The following is an 8135-nucleotide window of genomic DNA, read 5'->3' on the forward strand; positions in this document are numbered from 1 at the left end:
ATAATTGTATAATTTTCACATAGTTATCGTGTATTATAGAATCCCGAACTGTCCCAGACAAATAAGGACGTAGCGTCCATCGATAAACTATGCCCAATCCAGTTAGCCATTTTAGAGAACATATCCAGGACCCAACCCTTTCTCACCACCTCCTCCACTATCACCCTGGCCCAAGTGCCTTCACGTCTGCCTGCATTAGCGCAAGGGCCACCTAACAGTGCCCGTGTCCACCCGTGCCTCCTACCCCCAAATTTATTCTCACAGCAGCCAGCATAAGAGAAAGAGATAACAAGGGAAAGTTGAGGTCGTACATGTTTAAAAACCAAATCAAACCATGGGACAGTCCAACACAAAGAGCAAACCCTAAGACAGCGGGCTAAAGCTAATAACATAATTCTAATCGTACTGCTTCCTCAGCTGTAACGAGGCGCCCCACTAATGCGACAGGTTAACAGTAGGGAACACTGGTAGTCCTTCTGCATGATTTTTCTGGAAACCTGCACCTAACTGCTCGAATAATAATAATCTTTAAAGCCGGTATATAAAAATCTCAAAAAATGTTAACTTTTTCTTTTTAAAGCAGGAGACCATGTTCCTCCTCTGCTTCTAACTCTCAGCTGTTTCCATTTCTTCCAGAAGAAAAGCCTGAGTCTTGATAAGAGCCCCAACCCCTCTGGCCTCGTCCACGCTCTCGCACCACTTGGGCTTCCGTGTCCTCCGTTCCTAAGTCAGCCAAGCCCCTCCTGGCCTTGGCCTCCGCCGTCCCCTCGGCCCGGAACCCTCCCCTGGATCACCACAGGGCCCAGCCCGGCTGCTCCAGCTCCCCAGATGGACCGACAGCCACGGCCCCACCACCCACCACCTCACCCCAGCCCTCCTTGCCTTAGGCAGTGGATTCTAGTCCCCGAAAGACACCATGGCAATCGCAATGGTTCCACGCACTCTTCCAAACCACCCTTCCCTCCACAGGGATATTCTCCCTCCCCTTGAACACCGACCAGCCTCGGTGAACTTGCTGCCCACACACGAGATGGCAGGAGGGCGCTCCTCACAGGTGTCCCCGGAGCCCTCCACGGCCGAGGAGGCGCCCCTGCGCCCACACAGACACCCTGAGGGACACCGAGGCTTGTGTGGAGAGGCACCCAGGTGCCCGGCATCCACCGCCAGCTCCGTGACAGAACGAGGCTCCAGAGCACGCGCCCGGGGCCCCTGCACGTGTCCCGTCCAAGGTCCCGGCCCACGGAAGTCTCAGGTGTCGGCACGATTCGTCCCTGAGTCCTAGCAGCTGGGACTCCTTATTTTTCTCTCCAGTGTCGAACATAAACACTTGACTGTTTATCTGTTGCCTGTCTTCCTCTGAAGAGAAGGTGAGCTCCTAGAGGGCAAGGACTTTGTCTGTTTCTTCTATCCCCTGTATCTGGAAAGGCACCTGGCACAGAGCGGGCACTTGATAAATTATCACCTCTTGAGCAAATGGGCCTTTGCTAGTTACAGCAAACGGCCCCGTACTATAGCTCCTGGCACCTGCTCCCGATGCACGTGACCTTCTCCTGAAGAAAGTGTTCTCTGGTGTATTTTGGATCAGCTCTCTGTTAAAAAATATCTCTTGCCAGCCATCTGGAAAATGATAAAGTTGGATCCATACCTCCCACCATGCACCAGGAAATAGTCCAAATGGATCAAAGATAATCTACGTGATAAAACGAAGCCATCTAAATCCTAGCGAAAAGCGTGGCAGAACGCCGATATAACCTTGGAGTGGGAAGGCCTTTCTGACTACAGCTCAATCCCCAGCAGCCATAAGAAGAAGAAAAAAGATTGATTAATTCACACTACATAAAAATCAAAAACTTCTGCTTGGCAAAAAAACCAGCACGAGCAAAATTAAATGATAAATGAAACTTGGGAGAGAATCAGCGACACATGTCACAAAGCACTTTTTTTTTAGGAGGTACTGGGGCTTAAATCGAGGACCTCGTACATGGGAAGCAGGTGTCAACCACTGAGCTACATCTGCTCCCTAATGAGAGTTGGGTTTTTTGTTTATTTTTTGTTTGTTTAGTAGAGACCGGGGATTGAACCCGGGACCTCAAACACAAGAAGCAGGCACTCAAACACTTGAGCTACACCCGCTCCCTAAACGTCTTGATATGTTAAAATAATAACCCCTAGAAGTTGGGCCAAGAAAAAGATGGGCATAGAGACAGTTCACAGAAAAGGAACTGCGCATGGCTCTTTTTTCACTTTTTTATTTCTCTCCCCTTCCCCCGTTATCTGCTTTCTGTGTCCATTTGCCATGTGCTCATCTGCATCTGCTTGCTTTGTCAGGCAATACCGGGAAATTGCATTTCTTTTTTTTGTTGTGTCATCTTTGTGTGTGTGTGGCACCACTCCTGGGTGGGATGAGCTTTTTTCACATGGGGCGGCTCTCCTTGCAGGGCACACTCCTCACATGTGGGGCTCCCCTACACGGGACACCCCTGTGTGGCACGGCATCCCTTGCACACAACATCATGGCACATGGGCCAGCTCATCACACAGGTCAGGAGGCTCTGGGTTTGAACCCTAGACCTCCCATATGGTAGATGGATGCTTTATCAGTTGAGCCACGTCGGCGTCCCTATGAATGGCTCTTAATCATATGAAAATACATTCAACCTCTTTCACCCACCCATAATCAGAGAAATGAAAAATGAAACTACTGAAAAACTATTTTCCCCTATCAGATTAGCCAAATCTAACACCAACACAATTTGGCATGGCGGTGAGGAGCCAGGCACTCTCACACTTGGCCAGTGGGAATTGCAAACCTGTACAGTCCCTGCGTGGAGGGTGTTTGGACCATAGCTATCGACATTATGATTAGATACGCCTTAGACCTCACAATTGCTTTCCTGGGAATTTATCCCAGATGTGTTTGCACATATGTGAAATGACATCTGTACAAAGTTACTCATTGTAGCATGATGCTGAATAACAAAAAAATGGAAACAACATAAACCCATCAAAACTGATAACCTAAATTAAGATATTGTAACAGTTTGATATGGTTATGAATTCCAAAAATAGATATTGGATTATGATTGTAATCTGATCTGTACGTGGGCATGATTAAGTTATGATTAGGGCTTTGATTGGGTCACATAATTAGGGCGTTGAGTCCCCAACCCTTGGTGATGGCACAGGACAGAGTTGCGGGTTTCTGATGTTGGAGTTTTGATGTTGGAGTTTGAAGCTGCAGCTGGAGCCCCAGGAAGTCAGCACGCAGAGGAAAGAGAAGCCAGCCCTGGGAAAAGCAGACCTGAGCCAGGAGAAGAACACAGAGGAATAGAAAAGGTTACTTAGACATGGGCAGAAACCCCAGGGAGAGAGACAGAGCCATCCACCTGATAGTCTACAGCTGACCTTGTGGAGAAAACAGAGGAGCTGAGCCCAGAGGAACCCAGGAAGCCTGAACCCTCACAGATGTCAGCAGCCATCTTGCTCCAACATGTGGAAATAGACTTCGGTGAGGGAAGTAACTCATGCTTTATGGCCTGGTAACTGTAAGCTCCTACCCCAAATAAAGACCCGTTATAACGCCAAGCAGATTCCTGGTATTTGGCATCAGCACCCCTTTGGCTGACTAATACAGATACATTCATATAACGGAATACTAGATAGCTGTAAAGAAGAATGAGAACACGTTTTATGTACTATTGTGAAAGGAGTTCTAAGGTGTTTTATTAAAAGAAAATGCAAGATGCCAAACAGTTTGCACAGTGTCCTACCTGCTAATTTTAAAAAGTGGAGTAGAATGTACACATTCCTATTTGCTTAGACATGTGTCAGAAACTCCGGACAGTTACACAAGAAACCAGTAATCACAGTTAACTCTGATGCTCAAGGAGTCTTGGCAGAAGAGGGACTGGTTTGGAGGGGAGAGTTCTCTGGATTCATTTATTTATTTTTAAAAATTTCTTCCCAAAACACCACATAATTTCCCAGAAGTGAATCACTCCTGTGGCTCCAAAGGCAGGTCCTTTATTAAAATGCAAATATTCCAAAGAGAAGTAGCCAGAGCCCCACCTCGAGACCTCAGATTTGATAAAACTGTTGTCCAATGTATTAAAATTCTGTTGGCGGCAAGTGACCCAGCTCCCAGGTGCCAAGAGCAGCGGCTGCTAAACAGCTCACAGCTGCTGTTGCTAAAAACGTCCAGAAGGTTGTCTTCCCACCCTGCACCCCAGGGGCAGCCCCTGGCTCAAGGGGAGACAGCTCAGAGGAGTCGCTCACAGGTGGGGACTCCCCGAGGGCGGGGACTCCCCGGGGGATCGGGCCGGGGCTAGACTCCAGCTGAGCCCCGTCTTGGTAACTTTTCCTAGCTGCCTCCCCTCTCCCAGGCCGCTTCCTTCTTGTCCTTACTGGCCCTACCGGAGCACCCTCCCTGTAACCCACTGACTCCCGGGTCCCCGCCTCAGGCTCTGTTTCTAGGAATCCAAGCCAAGAGATCCACAAAACGAGCCACGCTGAGCACGTCCCCTTCCACCAGGGTTTCCTCCACGCTGTTTGTCCCAGCACCGCGTGGATGGCCCGAGCGCAGGTGCATGGATGGCCCTAGCACAGGTATGTGGGTGGCCGGAGCGCAGGTGCATGGATGGCCCTAGCACAGGTATGTGGGTGGCCTGAGCGCAGGTGCATGGATGGCCCTAGCACAGGTATGTGGGTGGCCCGAGCGCAGGTGTGTGAGCGGTGTCCAAGAAGGGAGCTAAAGTAAGGACAATAGCTCGGGGTCTCCATCCCTGTCTCTTAAGATGGGCGGTTCCAGGGCCCCAGCCTGAGGACCAGGGGCCTGAACTGTGGCCCAGCACACTGGCGCGGGCTCCCTCACACTCAGCCGAGAACGGGACGGCCGACGGGGCTGGGAGGAGGCCGGGGTCGGAGGGCCTGGCAGGAGCCGCAGTGGGCTCCGGGGGCCATGGCAGGCTTGGGCAGTCGCCCACCGTAGCCTGCTCGCCCCTCACTGGCACTGAGGAGCAGCCCCCGGCGACGGGGCTGCAGCTCCTCACCCGTCACGTTAGTGGAGGGGCTGCGAGTGGGCCTGGGCCCCACACGCGCAGGCCGGGGGCTGCCCTGCCCGGGCGTCCTCACGTGGCCGCTGTGAAGTAGAAGGCCGCCGAGCACTCACCCTGCAGCTCTGCCGGGGCCTTTCTCCCGGCACGCCAGGGTGCTTGGCCGAGGCAAAGGGCGAGGTGGGAAGAAGACCCAGAAACTGATGTCCCCACGGCCACAGCCTCAACCGCTGACGGCGGGGGAGTTCCTGGACAGTTTCCTATGCCCTCACGGCGGCTAACTCGGGGGCATGATGTGCCCTGGCCCCCAGAGGTGCCCGGCGGGATTCAGCTGCGGGTGCCCGAGTGGGAGCTCCCTTGGTGGGGTTCTCGTCCCCACCCGCCGCCAGGGCGCACCTCCTCAGCCACCTGGTAATGCTTCAGCTGAAATCCCTGCCTCAGGACCTGCTTCTGGAGGACCCCAAGCCTAAGAGCGGAGACCCACAAAACCGCGTAGACAGATGCGCTAGGACGGAGCAGAGCACGCTGGCTAGGAATCTACGTCCCGGAGGATGGCGTGGACAGGAGCCACCCACTAACCCGAACTCCCACGTGGGAACGACATCACTTTCCCTCTGCTGGGAATCTACATTACCGGGCGCCTTTATCTGAGGGAACATACCTGGCCCAGCATCCATTCCCTCTTCTGGTCATGGCACCCTGAATTTTGGGGGGAGCCAGCTTTGGCCACTACCAGCTCAGGGGTGTGGCTGACCCGCCCCCTCCACCCGATTCAGGGTGGCAGGAGCACGGCTCAGACCTGGGCACGAGCACCCCATCTTGAGACCCACGTCCGGCCAAGCAGGCAATCAGCTCCAGACGTTTGGCTGAAAGATCCTTCTCCTGCTGGATGTCACTGTGAGCTGGAAGGTCATCTTGCCTCTACTTGAGCCGCCTGAGAAAGAAAGCACTTGGGGGAAAACTGAACTTTGAGACAGAAAGAACAACTAGAGGTGTTGGTGACATCATTTAAGCTATATCTGGCCACACCTGAACAAAGCCTAGACTTTTCAGCTAACACATTCCCTTTTCTGCTAAAGTCATTTTAACTGGGTTTCTGTCACTGGCGGTCAAAGAGTTCTGTTTAAAAGGCTGGCCCTACAAAGAAGATATTATATCAATTCTAAGGGACAATAGGGGGTAATAGGGGAATGGGATTTTTTTCCATTTGGAGTAATGAAATCATTCTAAAATTGACTGAGGTGCCGACAGCACAACTCTGTGATGAAAATGAGAGCCACTGAAGTGAGTGGACACTTTGAATGGATTATACAAAGCATGGGACTGTTTAACACAATGAATTCTGCAGTGGAAGATGGACTGTGGCTAACAACATTCTCTCCTGAATCTTAACAAGTACATAATATGAATACTAAAAACTGGGTGGATGTGGGGAAAAGACACCAAATGTAAGATATGGGCTAGAGTTAGTAGTAATATTTTCACATGCTCTTTCATAGTTTGTAACAAATGTTTCACAACAATGCAAGGTGCTGGTGGTGGGGTGATATATGGGAGCCTTGTATGATGATATGCATTTACTATACACTTGTTTATGGATGTTCATGTATGAATGATAAACTACAAGTTAAAAAAAAAGTTTAAAAAGTTAAAAAAAAAAAAAAAGGCTGGCCCTAAAGAGAATGCCAGCTGTTTCACAATTGCATGTGCCAGGCAGGCCACAGGCCAGTTGCCCCAGCCAGTCGATCAGATATTCCTACAATGATGATCATTTCTGTTGTCTAAATTACCCATGTAGCAGAGGAGAAAGCAAAACAACTGCCTTCTAGCCTGTCTCCTCTGTATCACAGGCTAGGAGACAGGAGATGTCAGCAATTTGCCCGTTGGAGGCAGGGGTGAGCCCTCGGGGCTGGCTCTGTCCTGGCAGGCTGCACCCCTGGAGCTGCAGATTGCCCCACCTTGCCGCCGCGAGCCCCACATCCTGCCCCCGCCGCCGATGCCTGAAGGCAGACAGGGAAGCACACGGCGCCGCAGCCCCAGCGCCTGCCCGCGGAGCTGCGGTGGGGCTGGAGCCGGCCTGGGAGGAGCCCTGTGGGTCCCCCAGGCTGCCCCGAGTCGCTGCGCTTGGCACTGACACCCATGGGTCTTGTGCTGTCCTATCAAAGCTGAAGGCCTGCTTTCCTCTTGGAAGAGGAGGGTGAGGAGCAGACGTTGGGGTTCTTGGCCCCTTCGCCGACCCCGGCTGCCTCCCCTGCTTTGGAGCTGGCAGGTGCCCTCCTCAGCACCCTGGCACGTGTCAAGGTGCTCAATCAAAACGTTTCTCTCCAACCAAAAGGAAAGCGCTGATTCAGAAAAGAGAAATGCTAACTCGGGTTGCAGGCTGTGCCACTTACCGTGTCCAGATTTGGCACCATCCCTGGCCAGGGTGTAAGAGAGGAGAGAGGAGAGGAACTGAGGAGAGAATGTGGAAGGGAAGGAGGAAGGGGAAAGGAAGAGGAGAGAGGAGGGTGGGATAAGAAAGGGGGAACACAGAGGCCTCCCATATGCCCAACATCCTCTCCCTTTTCCTCTCCCCCATTAATAACGTTTTACAGACAGATGGTACATTTGTTACAGTTGATGTACAAGTGATGGCGCATCACTACTGACCATGGTCAATGGTTTACATTATGATTTACATTTTGGACCATACACTTGATGGACAACGCCCATCCCAAGGAACAGAGTCTGCAACTGCAGGCAAGACAGCCTCACCCACCTGTTCCACGGCATCTAAGCCCCCTCTCACTCTACGTAGAGGCAGAGCCATCCCAGACTCCTCAGGATTGGGGAATGAACCGTGGACTAAAGCAGACGCACTATTATTCTACTATAGACTTATTGTGATTCTAACAGTGGAAGATTCTAGCAGTGGAAGAACTTTCATCACTGATATGGAGGCAGTAGCCACTGGAGGCTCTGAAAGGAGGGAGAGGGGAAAATATGTAATATGGGGGCATTTTCTGGACACTGGGATTGTCCTGCGTGACACTGCAATGCCAGATACAGGTCATTAAATATTTCGTCATAATCTACATCATAGTG

Source organism: Dasypus novemcinctus, chromosome 24 (genome assembly GCF_030445035.2).
Source record: "Dasypus novemcinctus isolate mDasNov1 chromosome 24, mDasNov1.1.hap2, whole genome shotgun sequence".
NCBI lineage: Eukaryota > Metazoa > Chordata > Mammalia > Cingulata > Dasypodidae > Dasypus > Dasypus novemcinctus.